Source organism: Barbus barbus, assembly GCF_936440315.1.
Source record: "Barbus barbus genome assembly, chromosome: 11".
NCBI classification, from domain to species: domain Eukaryota; kingdom Metazoa; phylum Chordata; class Actinopteri; order Cypriniformes; family Cyprinidae; genus Barbus; species Barbus barbus.
Window position 1 is genome coordinate 12,262,347 of NC_136739.1, and position 19,184 is coordinate 12,281,530.

General features: G+C 35.8%; 1 long non-coding RNA gene across 1 annotated transcript; it reads right to left on the reverse strand.

The window, feature by feature from the left end:
- Positions 1-820: 820 nt before the first annotated feature.
- On the reverse strand, positions 821-8,725 carry LOC306876621. Its single transcript, XR_013784842.1, has 4 exons — positions 8,656-8,725; positions 7,858-7,981; positions 3,280-3,469; positions 821-1,500 (listed from the first exon to the last, which is right to left on the reverse strand). It is a non-coding gene; the product is annotated as an uncharacterized lncRNA (long non-coding RNA).
- Between the last annotated feature and the right edge of the window lie 10,459 nt (positions 8,726-19,184).

A 19,184-nucleotide genomic window follows, 5' to 3' on the forward strand; every position in this document is an offset into this window, starting at 1 on the left:
CCCGAGAGGTGTGACCTTGACAGAAGATAAAGGCAAATCACATCAATGCCCTGCCCCAGTCTAGTTTCTTTTAGATTCTGAGAAGATGGGGATGTTGAGCTAGAAGTCTTCTAAGGACACCTAACCTAAGTTTGTGCCAGGCCTTTTCATTCACCAAAGATCCTAGGATCTCAGCTAATGTCGCTTCCCAGATAGCACAGGTACGTCGTGGAGACGTCTGTGAAAGATCGTAGCATCTGATAAACGTCGCATTCGATCGAACGTTTTTTGTTGTTAATGAGTCGTCACCTTTACCTCTATATGACGTCTATACGATGAATATTCAACATTTGAAAGTACGTGCTGCCGTGCACTCAGCGATGGATCAAGTCAAGCAGACGAATCAGTAGAACTGGGGTTTTTAATGTAACACCAGACGCAACCGTTGTTGCAAAGAGCTTGGATTATGCTAGAAATATAATGAGTCGCGTCGCATCCAGACGATAGTGATTATGGGGTTTCTCTTGTAGCGTGCATCGCACCGCTCGCGTCCAAAGACATTATAATAAAATACAAATACAACAACAAACTCACACAGAAAAACTCTTTGAAACCCATCATGCACAACCAGCCTTTAAATCTGTTTGTTTGACCATCTATCCCTTTGTTTGCTTGATCCCTCCATAGACAAAAATACATGCAAAAAATGCCAGCCCAGTTTCTTATTTGAAGTGACCCTTGTTTCAAGCTAACTATAATTATACCTACTTTATCGTTGGTTTACAGTCCTTGTCTGTCATCTTGCAGAAAGCATAAATTAGACCAAGCTTGACTGCTGCTTACAATTTCAACTGTTTAACATTACAAGCTTGAAAATTTGAGTAACACTTCAATTTATAACATGGTCTGTATGAAGGTGAACGGTTTGTGTCAGGTGGTTCTTTGACTCCATTCTGTGCATTGAAATATAGTGTAATACATATCATTCATATTTTGTTGCAAATAATGCTCTCCAATGAGTAAGTTAAAGGTGACAAAGGCACAGAAAACCCTTGATGTTTAACTAAATGAGGAAGAAGCCTTTGGATGAAACACTACACAAATGTCCATTTGATTTGATGACTCTCAGAATTAGTAATACTGACAAATGTCCCAGACTGGATTATGACAGTTTGCAGTACACTTTATTTTCTAGTTAAAGAAAATTCACTGAGCCTGTAATAAACTTTATAACAATCTTTAAATAATAAAACACATAAGGACACACTTTAATGTATTAACTGCTAAAAGCACCGAGGTGAGTTGACTTTATTCACAACATAGTCTCTACATAATAACAGTCTCAAATAAAGAGTATAAAGATCTCTAATAGAATAATCCATAACATCTGCAATAAACAAGAAGCAGACCGTGCATGGCAAACACTGGTTATAGACTGCACTTAATGAAACTTTGTTGCAAGATGGGTGTGGGAATGATGGTAGATCTGTGCATCTTAGGATGAACCATTTCCTAGGGTGTCTGGTGGAGAAAAGAAATGCAAAAAGATGTTAGAGCATTTTATAAGGAAATAATAAACAAGTTACTGAAGGTGTAAACAATCACACCATATTGGGCAGTGAACACTATGTACAATGCAGCAACATGCACACAATACTGTCAACAACCTCTGTACTAGATCAGACTGAAATCAGACTGATGAACATGATTGTCACAATATTAATTTATTTGAATAAAGCTTTTGGGTGAACCATCCCTTTAAGGTCCATGTTTGATGGTTTGATAGAGATAATCGCTCATTTAACAGTATTGCGGTGAAAGCTGACAGTAATGAATAAAACTGAACAACATTCCAACTATCATACATTAAACAGCACACAGAAAATAATCCAAAACTGCCCCATGTATGTGTCCTCCAAACTGATCTAAGACAAGCAGAAATAAACAGATTTTGGCTCTCTCATTTAGCTCATAACTGAAAATAAAAAAAAATAAAAAGTATGCAACCATTAAAGGATTGTTACAACTGCTAGACTGATGCAGGTACAAGGGACTTAATCCTGTAATGAGCAATCAGAAAATCCTGCTTACAAATTAAAGATTAAGAATTTCAGTGGGCCCCTATATCTTGCCCAATTTTGTCCTCCAAACAACGTGAAAACTGAAGTCAAAGAAAACAAACATAGTGAATGTATTTATGTAGGCTGTGCTACACATTCGCAAAAAAAAAGGGTTAAAATATAAACATCAGATTCTAAAACAAAAAGTTATTTGCCCGCCATTTTAAAACATAAGACATTTAAAATGCTAAAAACAAAACAGACTGGTTAACTGGTATTCACATGTATATACATGTATTTTCTGAATATAGTAAATTAACATAGCTGCTAAGCAATTGTTTTACATGTATCAACTGTAGTAATTACATGTATACCCCCTTTACAGTTACTGCTCTCATAAATACAACATGTAGAATATTAAACCTACATTTAAATTAAATATTTTAGAAAAATGTCAGTTTTAGTCAGAATTATTACACTCCTATCTCTTCAATTATTTCCAAAATTAGAGAAGGACACAACCATCAAATGTAAGTTATGCACTGGAGAAACACGCATCTGTCGAAGCATCTGACAGGGAAAACCACACACAATGTGTTTATTGAAGCACTTTCTCTGCTCCTTTCAAGTTTTGTGCTCTGTATTTGGAGTAGATAGGATTATTCGAGTCAGTTATAAAAGATGCTGCTGGTGCAGATTTAACAGATGAAGTCATGCCTTGACTGGACTCTTGTTGTGCCAATTGTGTTAAGGCTTTTAGTAGTACGGCTGTCACCATCTTTGATAGTACTTTACTCACCGTTGCTATAATTAGAGGTAATAATCACAAATAGAATACTGCTTGACTTCAGTTAGGGTTAGAGAACACTGAGACTCACATCTGTAAGTGAATGCAGTTGTTACTCCCAAATAGTGACAGTGTGAACACAGCCTACCTATGAGTCTGAACAGTTTGTCCTTTTGTTTTTCTTTACTTTTCTTTATTTTTTATAATGAATTGGGTTAAACTGTCTTCTACTATTCAACTCTGGACAAACTTTATTTTATAATTTAGAATTATAAAATAAATTTATAGAAAATGTGTCATTTTATTCAATTAATCTAAAACATTATTTGATTATTAAAATAATCAATGGCTACAGCCTAAAAAAATAACCATTTAAATATAGACAAAAGTGCGCTAAACAACTGTTTACATAGGAAGAGGTTTAGTGGTGGAAAGTGGGAGAAAGGTCCTCACCCAAAAGTTTGGCCCGTAACTTCCACCGCTGGTGCACCCAGGGGTTGTGGTGTGCTGGCGGCAGAATGAAGGAGATCAGCTCAAAATCTGCTTTACAACATTAAAGCTTGCTCATATGAGGTAATTCATCTCAAGTGGTCTAATGGTCCTCATTGGAAGTTTGTCGACACCCCCTAGTTGTCACCAGACCCTGATAAAGACATAAGTTATTTTAGGGTTGGGTGGTATGAAAATATATATTGAGGTGGCAATAAGAGTGTCTACTCAAAGATTTTATTGCTGTATTGTTTTTATAGTGGTATGTAAATATATTCAATGCAGCACAAGACTACTTAAAGCTATTGACATGTTAGAGCAATTTAAAAACAATGCATGGATGACAATACATATCTGAACTGAAATTAAATGCAATAAGCCTTGATAAAGAACTCAATGCAGTACTTATCCTGTTGGACAAACCCAAAGTCTACAAGCACTTCTCAGACAGTGTGTGAGTACTGGATTTTCTATTAAGATAGGGAATCCAAATGTGAAAAAAATCTGACTGTAAGAATATTTCAGTGTAAAAAAGAAAACTCCTGGAGGGAAACTGTCCTGCAGAGTTTAAGTCCAACTCACCCACCTGGAAGTTTACAGGTGTACTGAAGACCTTGATTAACTGGATCAGGTGTGTTTTGCTGCGTTCATGCCATCTTGTAATTACCGTAGGCTCAAGATGGCAACATGTGATATTCTATTTAGAACCGTTTACATCCTCGGAAAGGAAATTATGCATTTCTATGGCATCATTATCAATGGCTAAATGGATCTGCAGAGGTCAGGTGGTACAGAGGTCACATGATACAAGCAGGAGCTCTCAGAAAACTCATTTTACAAGCTGCAATTATAAACTCTGAGGACATAAACACTTTTTACTGAAATCTGACATCACAATTACGACATTGTGTGAACAAACCTTTTAATTAGAGTTGTAGATGAACCCCGCAGGACAGTGGCCTTCCAGGAACTGAGTTTGAGACCGCTGCCTTAGCTTCTCTGTTGCTCTGTGTAAAAATAATATAAAGATGCAGCCAGCTTTCTAAAGTCATTTTTACCCTCCTGTAATTTGGCTCCAAATCTTGCCATTTCTGACAATGAATCAAGTCCATTGATTCACCTCCCTTGATTCATTGTCAGTTTTTATCTAAAAACATCTTTCCTGAAAGTTTGAGTAGTTTGTAAGATTGCAATTAAGTATGGCTACACGATAATGAAGAAAAATGCAACATAACTCACTAAATAATGCAATATTCAATACTATAATGCTTAAAAGGGTCATGAACTGCCTTTGTTTTTTTATTTTTTTGTACTGTTCTCTGAGGTCCACTTACAATGTTATCAAGATTTTTACATAAAAAAAACATCATAATGTAGAAGTAATAGGCTATTTTCTGTCCTGTTTTTAACCCCCCTCATCAGGGCGCTCTGTCTGAATAGCTGTGGAGGATTGTAGACTCAGAAGTAAACAACCACTGCTATGATTGGCTAAGAGTTGTGTATGTTTGACAGTATACGTCCTTCACAGTCCAGGGTTTATACAGAGATTCTTTAATTGAATTTACTACCTTTTTACTACCTATTTTACTACCATCAAAATATTTTTACTACCAACACGGCTTCAAACTTCAACTGTAGCAGTGTAAAGTGTTAAGTGACAAGTAAAGACATTAAATATCTTTCCAAAATGAATTAATAACATTTTATCACAATTTAATGAGGTAATTATAACTTAATTTCAACACTGGGAGGGAGAGAGATAGAGAACCAGGTGTATGTGAGTGTGCACGTGTGTTAGGGCAAGTGAGTGAGCTACATTCAAGTAAGAGGGAACTCTACCATAGGACTGGGATTAATCAAGATGTCACAACAGGCCTTGGTCCATAGGTTTTACTCAATATGTCAAAGAGTAACAATTACATAAAAATTAGAAGACAGACTGGACCTTTAGAATGAACAGCTACACAATGTGTAATAATAAAGTGCAATTTTACACTATAATAACAGTATTTCATTAACAAACAAATAACTTCAACACTGGACACAAGCACTGTCCAACACCGAGAGAGAAAAAGAGATCGAGAGAGAGCATAAACAATTAATTGAATTAACAACAAACATAAAAGTTGCTAAGGCAGGATCACAAGTGCCTCAGCTGTGCGGCCTTTTCTTCGATAAATTTTTCCACTTGGAGAAGTTCTGCTTTTTTGTCCTTGTGCCTTCTTCGAAGAGAGTTGGATTTTTTGATGAGCTCAGCCATCTTTGTTCCTGCCTTTCCCTCAGCCATCTCTGCACACTTGTCGGCTTCATTCTCAAGTGAATGGCACACACTACAGAGTACCTGCCGCTGGTTCCGGAGGTCCTCCAGCTCTTTCTCTGCTGCTTTCCTCTTCAGCTCTTGTGTGGCACTCTCCTTTTTTTCCGCTCACTATCAAGGTACAGCCTGTATTGTGACCTTGCTGAAGCAGCAGATGCCAAGAGCTCCTTGGTCAGAGGAACTTTCCACCACAGACAAAAATTGAAAACAAAAAAGTAAGAAAGGTACTTTCTGCACCGAGTGCTGATGCAACATCCTCCCATGCTTTTTCCTTCGCCTGCAAGTCTTTATATAGTAAATTATGAGGATCATAAATAACTGTATGCTTCTCAACCTCCACGATTAGACAAGTGTCGTCCATGATTGTCTTCTTTGCATTAGCACTAGTACCGTCATCATGATGTCAACATGACACCTGTTCTTATGGCAACTTACTATATAGTTATAACACATATAGGCTAATATAATTAATACAATTAACCAGTGACTTAAGCTGAAATAACAGTATAAATTATTTAAACTAATTTTAGTGATTAGAACACAAACTTTATTTTATTTAGTTTTTTGTAATATATACAATTTTTTTTTTTTACTGAAGTTTACACTATTTACAACATAGTAGATGTAATTAATTTACATTCTGGGGAACAATTTCACTTTTTCGTGTGTATTTTGTCCATAATCAATGCTTTGTCACTTTAATTGAGCGTAAGCAGCGCAGCAAAAATAGACTCAGCGCCGAAACGATCGCGGCACTGCCGCTCCTGCTACGCGCTGCCGCGCCGCCCCTGCGTGCTGTGTGAACGCTCTCATCCGTTAACATGGGCGCCGAAAAAAATATGCGCTGCTTACGCTTGCAGTGTGAAACCGGCGTCAGGTACCAGCTTGAACCGCTCTAGGCGCGCGCGGCGCCCAACGTACACGTCGCGTAAATTTACTACCTCGTCAGATGACGCTTACTACTTTTTACTGGCCTTAATTTGGCATAATTTGATTTACTACCTTTTACAACCCGCGGCAACCCTGCAGTCTCTGCAGTGATTTAGATTAAAAACGCATAAATACTCATATCAAATGATCTGTAATAACAGATAAAGCAATAGTGACCACGTAATGAAAACAGTTACTCACACTTGTGTGTTGTGTCATTACTGTCAGATCCAATATAGTCTGCTCTCTGCGTCGACCTAAATCTTTTTTGGACTTTTTGTAATCTTTTGAAGCATTAAAGTCATGCAGTTACTAGGTATACTGGTGATATGTAAATTTGAAATTTTTATATATCGTGCGGTCCTACCCAAAATTATGTGAAAATTCCTGTCTTGGTGAGTATTCACATAAACAGTCAGATAAGTTGGTTAAGTGGACCAAACAGTTCAGAAAGTGTGTGTAACAAAATATTGAAGCACTTAAATTTACAGCAACCAAATAAACCTGTTTCCTTCTGTGTGCTTAATATGAATCAAACAACAAAAGACAAAGAGAAAATCTCTCACTGCTCATGACTGAATATCATTTGTAGCTTTCATGAGAATCAGTGTGCATTTCATTCATATAGTGAAGACTAAGCAGTGTTTAATTTTTACATTTGATTAATTTCTGCTGTTAAATAAACCTACAATATTACATTATTACAAACCTACATTATTATTCTGTCCCATTACTTTTGGTCCCTTAACAAGTGGGAGGCACATATGCAAACTGTTGTAATTCCTACACCGTTCACCTGATTTGGATGTAAATACCCTTAAATTAAAGCTGACAGTCTGCAGTTAAAGCACATCTTGTTCATTTCATTTGAAATCCATTGTGGTGGTGTATAGAGCCAAAAATTTTAGAATTGTGTCGATGTCCCAATATTTATGGACCTGACTGTAATTTGGGCCTCCCTGAAACCCTAAACCCCCTGGTTTACACTTATATTAAAATGGCACTTTTTATGTAATGCTACAGCTGTTCAGAAGTTGTGGGCATGCTTTCTTCTCACAAAAAGAATGTGAACATTAACATGAGTTATAAAGTTTTCAGATTTTAAATATACTTACATGTTTATGTTTATTTTACACAATTTAAGCATTATTGAATTGCATATCAAATATCTAATTATTTTACAAGTTATCGCAATCGCATAATGCATTTTTCTTCAATATCACACAGCCCTAAGTTTTGGCATGGAAAAATACAGTCAATGTTGTTGAAAAAACAACAACAAAGAAAAAACATACCTGAAAGTGGAGTTTGTGGGAGAAGAGACAACTAGATCTGTATAGATCATGGTGGCCTCCATACAAAGACCATTTGCCGAAGAGTGATGATGGAGGAACCACAGCCAAACATCAGGACAGAATTCTGCATGAGTCAGGTAAGCAGAATAAATTACACTCTAAATAAACATTATTAAAACAAATGGTAAAGTCACTAGTCAAAATAGTTTATTAGTTTAATCCCTATAAATCAAAGCAATTTATATATATATATATATATATATTTTTTTTTTTTTTTTGCATGTTATGATGAATCGGGCAAATCAGAGATGCAGGATGCTAGTTTTTTTTTTAAGAATGATCCCTTTAATGTCTTCATTAAGAAATATTCAAGAAAATGTCCCTTTCATAGCAAAATGCAATAAATATTATTATTATTCTTAATATTCTATATTGCACAAGGCTTAGTGAATAACTTTCTTAATAATTTGCACATGCTTTGAAGTCTTTAGGTCACATGGGTTTGGAATTTAATGGATTTATAGTATTGCATACATGTAAATTAAAAAAATATTATTTAAATTAAGAATTTTGCTATGCATTTGTGTATCGGAGTTGATTTGGGATCATATGTTAGGCTATCTCTGTTGCTAACTCCAAATAGACGACGCACCGCGGTTGGTTACAAAACGCGGTGCTGCAAAATATAGTCGGGTAAAACTGTTTAAAATTAGTTAACTTTTAAAAATGTTACAATCCCACCAATGACAAACATACTATCATAAAACCATGCATTTCCACCTATCTTACTGTGCTTACCTCTCAACCATCAGAGTACCTCACACACAGTGAAGAGACCGCGTGACTAATGCGCGGCTCTTCTTCATCCATTGGCTAATTGGCGACTCGCGTGCGTACATCGCCACCTATGGGGTTGCTCAATTATATTTAACAAAGAGGGACTCAAACTGGGAAGAAAAGTAGTAAATATATAAAGAAAGTAGTAATATATATATATAATATATATATAGTATGAAAACACAAACACCACACTATTTGAAAACCCTATGATTTTTTGACGTTTAATACCAAGTTAACGCAGTGTGTCATTAAATAATTGTACATACATTTTAAAAAAAATGAACATTAATAAAATTTTCTCTCAACATTTAAATTCTTAGTTGCGAGCCAAGCCCGCGAAGCAGGGCACCGGGCCTATATAAGCCGGGGTCTGTGCCCACCGCGCGCACAACCTGACTCCCCTTTGATTGACTTCCCAGCAGTGCGTTTTCCTCAGGTGAATTACTTTTTACTTAACCAATTTAGTTAAATTACTTTTTAAAAGTATGGGCTGACAACAAAAGTAAATGACATTTCAAACTATAAAGAAAAAATACAATTTAATTATAAGTAATTATAATACAAACGGTCCTGAGGGAACAGTTCGTTTTTCTGAGGAGAATAACCACTAAAATAAATAGCAGGCTTTTTCACTCATGAAACCCATAAAATTGCATGTTATGACTGTCTTTTCTGGTAAATGTACACACAAAGACACTTTGTGTCTCACACAAAGAACGATTTTCCGTCTTTTAATATAAAGTTCGCTCATCAGCGCCGTTAAACACCGTTAATGCCGTTACAGCAGTGTGACGTCACTGCTAATGGAACCAATCCGCTCCGTTTGAGAGACGCTCTTTTGTTTGAGGGCTATCTGTTATGTTAACGTTACTTAAAAAAGACCAATTATACAATTATTCTTAATAATATCTTCATTATTCATATTTAAAGTATTGCGTTGTCACAGGTTTGACTGCGAGCGCGTGAGCTCTCTCTCTCTCTCTCTCTAGGTGCGTGTGTGTGAGAGACAGAGCTCACGCGCTCGCAGTTAAACCTGTGACAACGCACTACTTTAAATATGAATAATGAAGATATTATTAAGAGACAGAGAGAGAGAGAGAGAGAGAGAGAGACTCATAAACCTTGATACCTGATTAGATGAAATCGGTCATCCCTCATTTTGTAAAAACCATAATAATAATAATAATAGTTATTATTATTGTTGTGATTCTCAAGAATGAAAATGCATCTTACTGTGGCTTATTTGTTAGTGGGCTGTAAGGTCTATGAGCCTTCATAAACTATGGGAATTCAATATCTATTTAGACTATCATGAAAATAATTATTATCTTCTTTCTTTTTTCAGTGTCGATTGCCGTCTGATTGTTGTAAGTGAAAATAGTAATATGTACATGCATAAATAAAAACTAGCATCCTGCGTCTGTGATTTGCCAGATTCATCATAACATGCTAATTAATCAATAATCACTGATGAAACTGAAAACATTTCCATTTGTTCAGACATATCTCACTCATATTCATTCTTCTTTTTCTCTCTTTTGCTTGTGTCTACAGCAGCTACATACACCCCAAAGGCTCTTTTCAGAGCCATATCTCGAGAGCGTCTTTGGCTTTGTGAGTATATATTTTGACTGACTGTCAGATACCTCTCAGTATTTGGGTTTAGATCAATTAAAGCAACATCATGCAGCATGTTAGTGATGTCTTAATGAATACATAAAAGGGTTAATTTAAAAAATAAATAAAAATGAAATTAAATAAATAAATACATAAATAAATAAAAACTAGCATCCTGCATCTCTGATTTGCCAGATTCATCATAACATACTAATTGAATTCTTGATATCATGAATTCACTTTTTTTAAGAGTATCAAAGTAATTATTGATATCAGTAAATGCAGTTGATATCAGAAATTGCCCATGCAACTAGTGAAAATAGAATTACTGATATCTTAAATAATATTTTAACTAAGAATAGCTATGGAAATTAGTTAATGAATATTAATGACATCTGCTTTTCCCATAATCTTCTTTTTAGCGTCAGTGTAGGTGAAAGATGGAGGAATAATATCCATGCACAGAAATGGCTCATCGTTTATTTATTTGTTTAGTCGATGAAACATAAAAATTTTATGGCTAGATTTTTTTTTTTTTTAAGTTTCATCCTGTTTCTATTTATTGGTCACCAAGTCCACTTAAATCATCATATCTTGGTAGCAGAAACAAAAATCCCTGAAACGTATAAAAAAATAATAATAATAATAATAAGTACCGTAGTAGTAGTAGTAGTAATAATAATCCTTAGGAATAGAACTGGGCATACATAGGCCCTTAAAAGACTAAACAATTTTGTATAGATAACTGTAAAAGATTATTTAGTATTATTCTGGGTCCATCTTAAAAAATATCCTTCAAAATTTGTTCTGATGACACTCACTGTCCTATGACATTAAATTTTGGGCAGATCAAAAATATATATATATTTTTACATTAAATATTGACATTTTGGCCGTTCTTTCCAGTTTAGTCCCAACCCTCATTCAACAATCATCATCTGGTTAGAATTAGAGATAAATTCTTCAGGTATCGAACCCTTCAAAAAAAAAAAAAAAAAAGAGGACAAAAGACCACACACATATTATTAAGCTTTTGTATGCTATTTCTAGGCACACATTTAGGTCCAATACTTTAAACAAAATGACAAAACTGACATTACCTGTTATATTACTTCCCCAATTACAGAGAGTTCTCTACAGTCAACCACACTCACTCAACAACGATATCCACAGTTCACACTCTCTGTCAAAAACAAGGTATGTGTATTTATTTAGACATTAAACCAGTGATTCTGAATTCCAATCTTGGGGACCCATAACACTACACATTCTGGATGTCTCTCTCATCTAACATGCTCTATTCCGTTTAAGGAGCTTCTATTATATGATGAGTTGAATCACATGTAAAAGACATCAAAAATGTGCAATGCAAGGGTCTTCCAATACTGGAGTTGAGAACCACTGCATTTGGCTTGGCAGGTTAGTGCAATGCATTTTGTGTGTGTGTGTTAATATCTTTTTTCCTTTTTAACTTGCTACATTTATTTTGGGTAATTAGATAATGCATATGAACAACTGAAATGTAATAGGTGTTACACATTATGGGGCTCTAGGTTGTTGCAGCCAAAAAAACAAAAAAAACATGTACCTGATAGTGGAGTTCGTCGGAGAAGGGAGTACCGGTCCTGTAGCAAAGTCCTGGTACTCAGATGGCCACTCGTGGTGGCCTCCATACAAAGAGTTGGACCGGTTACTGAAGAGCGTCAGGTCTATGGAGGCACCACAGCCAGATAAGGGTTGGACCAAGCATCAGGCCAGAATTCTACACGAGTCGAGTAAGCAGGTTAAACTACACTTTAAATAAACATTAAAACAGATGGTAAAATCAGTAATACATGACATTCCATGGATTAATTTTTATGAATTAAGTTCACATACTTTGGTTCTTTCAGCATCTTTTGACAATATTTCCAAAAAATGGAAAAGGGCATGCTACACTTCTGACATCTCAGAATCTGAAGTTTCTTTAAAAAGAATGCACAAGTAAGTTGTAAAAATGCATAATTCACTTTGAAAATAGCTTCTTCTGAAGCTATACAAAGTTTATGTGAGCAACAAAGATAAATTTAAGTTATTTATTTATAATCTAGAATTCAGCCCCAGCTTTCACATGTCATTCACAATTAGAAACCAGGTATGTTCAGTTACTAATGTGTCATCAATTGACCCTTTTCAAAGACCCTTCACCCTTAGTTACTGTTGCTATGTCCAACAAGCCATGACACTCTCACGCCACACATCCTGTTCTCAAGCAGTGAAAAATACATTGCGGCGGCAAAGAAGAAAATGTCATTGCACCAGCAGACAAGACAGAGCAGGTTCCTTCAAGTATGAGAGAAAGCCTCAGCTTTAATCCTTTCATTTTTCAAACAATAAATCAGCTTAAGTGGTACGTGAACTGATCACCTCTTCCTCTTTACTAGTTACAGCATAAAATAAACTTGTATGAGCATCATAAGGTATCTTGTTTTAACACGAAAAGACGTCAATACAAAAATTAGTTTAGTCCTCTGACGTTAATCCGGTCGTTACTCTCCGGTCTGGTTTGTTTGTCGGACTACAATCGCAGATTTTACCTTATGATTGGTCAGATCACCTGTCAATCAAACTTCCTGCGAAGGGTCAATTGTGCCAATTTTTTGCCACATGCAAAGCAAGAATTGTGCCAGATTCAGTTTTTTTTTACACTATATTTTGGCCTTTTCCTAACCTTCTTAAGTTACTGAACAGTATCAGAAGACTTGTATATATACCACAGAAAGTACAGTAGCATGCACCCTTTTTGGAGTTTGAATTGCGAGACAAAATTACATTGTTCTCATTGTTTTTTTAAAGTTTTTTTTCCAATTGACAAACATGCCAGTGTTATTATCTATATAATCCAGCTTTGTAATATAATTTTTCTTTCAACTGACAAACATGCCAGTGTTATGTATGTAATCCAGCTTTGTAAAATAATCTAAATCCCTTATTTTGCCCTTAGAAAGAAAATATACTCATCAGATGATGAGCCTTATGATACCCCCCACAAAAAAAAAGAAAATTAATAGAGAGAAAGCTCCACCTACACCAAAAGTCCCGCCTGCACCAAAAGTTCCATCTGCACCAAAAGTTCCGCCTGCACCAAAAGTCCCGCCTGCACCAAAAGCTCTAACAACCCTAAAACACATCAAGACAAAAGGTAAAAATACAATAAAACCAGTCAAATGACTGCTGGACATAAGTGTGTGTGACTGCTGAGCACTATTTTTTTTTTCAGGTCCTGTTGTACGACCTCTGCTTACATCAAGCAAAGCAGTGAACTCTTTCAGCAATCGTAAGTTTTAAATTTAGAAAACTGATATTTATTGGTTTCAAGCACTTTGTGCCATGCTAATGAATGTTCCACCAAGGGTGCCGAAATTTTTGGCCAAGACTGTACATACCAATTCTTTCAACAGCATTTGTTAATCACCACCAAAGGGCCATGGAAAAGCCACAGCAGGCCTGTTTTGAGACTTTCCGGTGTGCAAAAATAAGCATTTTTTATTTTACAGGTAAAATTGGCAAAAAAAGAAAAAGAGATTTAACTCACAATTTAAAGTAAAAAATAAATAAAATAAAATTCCCAGGAGAAAGATGCAACACTATAGCAATTGCAAAACTGAGGTGTGACCATTGGACAAGAAATGGTCCTTGGTGTAGCAGGGTCACAAAAAACAGGTTGAGAAGAAAAGATATTAACTGCATAAGACTTTAGTAGTGTGGTTATGTGATATGGTTTGTAATTGGGAAAATGTACTTGGAAAAAAATTTGATCAGATATATGAATGCGTAATGATTATGCACACACTGTAGATGTTTAGTCATGTGCTTATTCTGCCTAATGTCAGATGTTGCAATTCTCTTTAATGAATGAAAACCAGCCATTAAAAATTAAAATGTCATGTAAAATTACTTTTCACAAACTAAATTTACCAGTACCATCATTCTCAGCTCCAGATGATCCCATGAGCTTCTCCCAGGCAGACGAGCCACAAGAGGCTTGGGGTGAACACTCACCTAAGATTCAAGGTAAAAAAAAGCATTAATTAGTATTTGGTAAAAGAAATCAAAAGGACATTTACTGCACACATGATCCTCACATTAGGTAATTCAGCATTTTCTGTGCAATCCATCGGAAAATGCATTTTCTGTGCTGAGACCTTCAAGTGCCAACCAAGACAGAACACCACGTAAGTTGTATGTCTCATAGGGCTGTGCAATTAATCGCATGTGATTATCATTCACATCTCGTCAGTAAAGCCAGTTCTGTGAAACCAGTTTGGCACCAAATCACCATCACCTATTTTCAAATGGAGTGGCAGTTAATACAAACCCGATTCCAAAAAAGTTGGGACACTGTACAAATTACGAATAAAAAAGGAATGCAATAATTTACAAATCTCATTAACTTATATTTTATTCACAATAGAATATAGATAACATATCAAATGTTGAAAGTGAGACATTTTGAAATGTCATGCCAAATATTGGCTCATTTTGGATTTCATGAGAGCTACACATTCCCAAAAAGTTGGGACAGGTAGCAATAAGAGGCCGGAAAAGTTAAATGTACATATAAGGAACAGCTGGAGGACCAATTTGCAACTTATTAGGTCAATTGGCAACATGATTGGGTATAAAAAGAGCCTCTCAGAGTGGCAGTGTCTCTCAGAAGTCAAGATGGCAAGAGGATCACCAATTCCCCCAATGCTGCAGCGAAAAATAGTGGAGCAATATCAAAAAGGAGTTTCTCAGAGAAAAATTGCAAAGAGTTTGAAGTTATCATCATCTACAGTGCATAATATCCTCCAAAGATTCAGAGAATCTGGAACAATCTCTGTGCGTAAGGGTCAAGGCCGGAAAACCATACTGGATGCCCGTGATCTTCTGGCCCTTAGACGGCACTGCATCACATACAGGAATGCTACTGTAATGGAAATCACAACATGGGCTCAGGAATACTTCCAGAAAACATTGTCGGTGAACACAATCCACCGTGCCATTCGCCGTTGCCGGCTAAAACTCTATAGGTCAAAAAAGAAGCCATATCTAAACATGATCCAGAAGCGCAGGCGTTTTCTCTGGGCCAAGGCTTATTTAAAATGGACTGTGGCAAAGTGGAAAACTGTTCTGTGGTCAGACGAATCAAAATTTGAAGTTCTTTTTGGAAAATTGGGACGCCATGTCATCCAGACTAAAGAGGACAAGGACAACCCAAGTTGTTATCAGCGCTCAGTTCAGAAGCCTGCATCTCTGATGGTATGGGGTTGCATGAGTGCGTGTGGCATGGGCAGCTTACACATCTGGAAAGGCACCATCAATGCTGAAAGGTATATCCAAGTTCTAGAACAACATATGCTCCCATCCAGACGTTGTCTCTTTCAGGGAAGACCTTGCATTTTCCAACATGACAATGCCAGACCACATACTGCATCAATTACAACATCATGGCTGCGTAGAAGGAGGATCCGGGTACTGAAATGGCCAGCTGCAGTCCAGATCTTTCACCCATAGAAAACATTTGGCGGAAGATGCGACAAAGAAGACCTAAGACAGTTGAGCAACTAGAAGCCTGTATTAGACAAGAATGGGACAACATTCCTATTCCTGAACTCCTCAGTCCCCAGACGTTTGCAGACTGTTATAAAAAGAAGAGGGGATGCCACACAGTGGTAAACATGGCCTTGTCCCAACTTTTTTGAGATGTGTTGATGCCATGAAATTTAAAATAAACTTATTTTTCCCTTAAAATGATACATTTTCTCAGTTTAAACATTTGATATGTCATCTATGTTGTATTCTGAATAAAATATTGAAATTTGAAACTTCCACATCATTGCATTCTGTTTTTATTCACAATTTGTACAGTGTCCCAACTTTTTTGGAATCGGGTTTGTACACAGAGCCATAGTTCACTGACAAGCTAGGCAATATCGCGTTCATAATCAAATGCAATTCATCTTGCGATTAATTGCACAGCCCTAATGTCTCACTTTTGGTAAATACTGTAGCATTTCATCTAAGGTTACTACAGAAAATGTGAATAGCAAGAATGTAAAACTAAAGCTAAAATACAAAGCAAGAGAGCACAATTCAGTTGCAGCAGTAGAAAGATTACCTTTTGTAATGTCAATTAAGCTCATTTAAGAGAGAGCTTCTTTCTTGCAGACCACCAGCTGGAAACTTGGGAAGAACACCCATCTACCACTCAAGGTAAAAAGCATTAATTAGTATATGGAGGAAATCAAAAACTCATTCATTGCAAATGAGTCACAGCACAAGCTAATACAACATTTTTTTCTGTATAATTAGAAAACACATTCTCTGTCCTGAGACTCTCTAATGACCAAAGACCATCAACCACACATCAAGGAAGAATGCAGAGTAAGTAAAAAATAATAATAATAATAATATTCATTTTCATTTCCATTTTGCTCAGAAAACTGAGAGGACCCATGGTTTGATGCCTCTGACCACAATATGGAAGCACTGACCACGAGGCTACCACTCCAGCCTGCTTTGTTTTTGTTTTGTTTCATTTTTTTAATTCAGTTTTACTTTCCCTAAATATAGTTTTGTGTTTTTTGAACTTTTCTGGATCCTGTGATTTACAGTTTAATCCAGCTTAATCATGGGAACTACGTGCAATCAAATGAATATAGTTACAAGTTTTTAAGCATTAAAATAAAATTGTTTTAGGCTGATGAGCAACTTTTTTGAGAAATGTTGCTTGGGCACTTTCCCGTTGAGAATGGGTAACACATTTCTATTTGGATACTTTAGATCGGTCGTGGGCCCTGTGTCTCACTTGGTTGCCTGTTGACAGCAACGCTGCCCAAAAAGTTGCCCCATGTATCATCAGCCCAAGGCTTTAAGCATGTAGCCATATCTTTAGCAACATCATTTTTATAACGTGTTAGTTTTATCACATTTAAGAGCTTTTTGTGCTTGCAGGTGCTTCTGGTGTGAGACGATGGAGCTGCATCACTAATCAATGTACACGTACGTTAAATTGAAACACTAAATTTGTAAAATTATACATTTTATAGTTTAATAAAAATTCTCTCCCAGATAAACCTACTTTGTTGCAGCTGTTGAGAGGGCAATTCTGGAGGCACTCAACGAACTGGACATGAAGATCAGTCATCTAACTTCAGTGGTCCAGTCGCTTGCAGCTAACAGCCGTTCCAATGCTCCAGTGCTGCTGGTGGTGGACCGTGAGGATGATGTCTTTCCTCTCAAAACCATGGAGGAACTAGACAAACTGGAAAGACAATTATCAGAAAAAGCAATGATGCAAAAGATGGTAAAAATCATTGACATTTGTAGGTTTAACAGTTGTAGTGAAGTAAATAATGTCTATTATATACCCGGTTTCACAGACAAAGCTTAAGGCAAGTCCCAGACTAAAATGCAAGTGTGAGCTGTCTTAACTGAAAATAACTTGCAATGAAATACCTTACAATACGTCAGTGCCATTGTTTTGTCTCAAGATGCACACAGCATTTTTATAAAAGCAAAACTAAGACCTATAGTCCTAATTTAAACCTAATTTAAGCTGGGGTGCGTTTCCCAAAAGCATCGTTAACTATGGTCGCAAGTTCCATCGTTACCAGCATAGTTCAACGATTCGGTGTTTCCCGAAACCATAGTTCAAATGAACGTTCGCAATCAGTGTCACAAACTTACGTGGTTGGAACTACAGTTCTCGACCTGTGGTTAGAAGCATAGTTTCTTGTTTGTAAGACATATGGGCTTAATTACACATGCTCTTGGGCACAACAAGCAAGCTAACATGCAGTACTGTCTGTATATTCTATTCAATCTAAATATAAAATGCATTTTAATTATGTATTTTTGTTTCCAAAATTATGTATCATATTATGGTGGTTAATCAGCGAGTTACATCGTTGTTCGGGAAACGCACCCCTGGGTAGTAACTGATTACATGTAATCTGAATTACGTAATCAGATTCCAAAAATTAAGTACTTGGAATTAGATTAAATTACATTTTAAAATACTCGTAATCAGACTACAGTAACTTTTTTATGGATTACATGATTATTTACATAATAACAATAGATTATTCAGAATTTAATTTTCCCCCAATTCCTCTTTTTCATCTTTTAAATTTTCCTTTCTAAAATAGCCTGCTGCTAATATACAATTAGAAAGGCTTCAGGTTTTGTTGACATTCACACAGAGATCAGTCATTAGTCAGGTGGCAACATAAATATAATTTACAAAAATAATTCCAGGTTTAAGAACATTGCATCTACTGATGAACACATTAATTTTTGTTTGAATCATTACCCTGTAGGTTTAACCATGTATTTATATGTCTTTGGAAGGCTTTTGTCTTTCAAACAGTAAAATGCACAAATTCAAAAACTTTTTTGTCATTTGATCCTCTTTCACCTAATATATTTACTTGAAGTACTCCTGAGATTTTAAAATAAATATTTTAATAATTAAGTATCACTTTTGTATGTTCATTGGTTCTCTGACATTGGTTATGGTCACATGAAATGCAGGTAAACAAATAAAATATAGATTTTATTAGTAAGTTTTTTTAATTGAAAAAAATGCTTTTTAATTTTAAAATGCTTTATTTTTAATATTTTTAACATTTAATATATATATATATATATATATATATATATATATATTTAGTGATTTAAATCCTTATTAGCTTTTCATTAAACTCATAAGCCCCCTGCAGTTCCTTCACAAACACCAGTTTGGGAAACCTTGATGTAATATAATGTTTAATGCACTTCATGCTGTTAATAACAACAGCTAAAATGTATTTACTTAATCTTTGTATTTTTATGTCCATATGGTA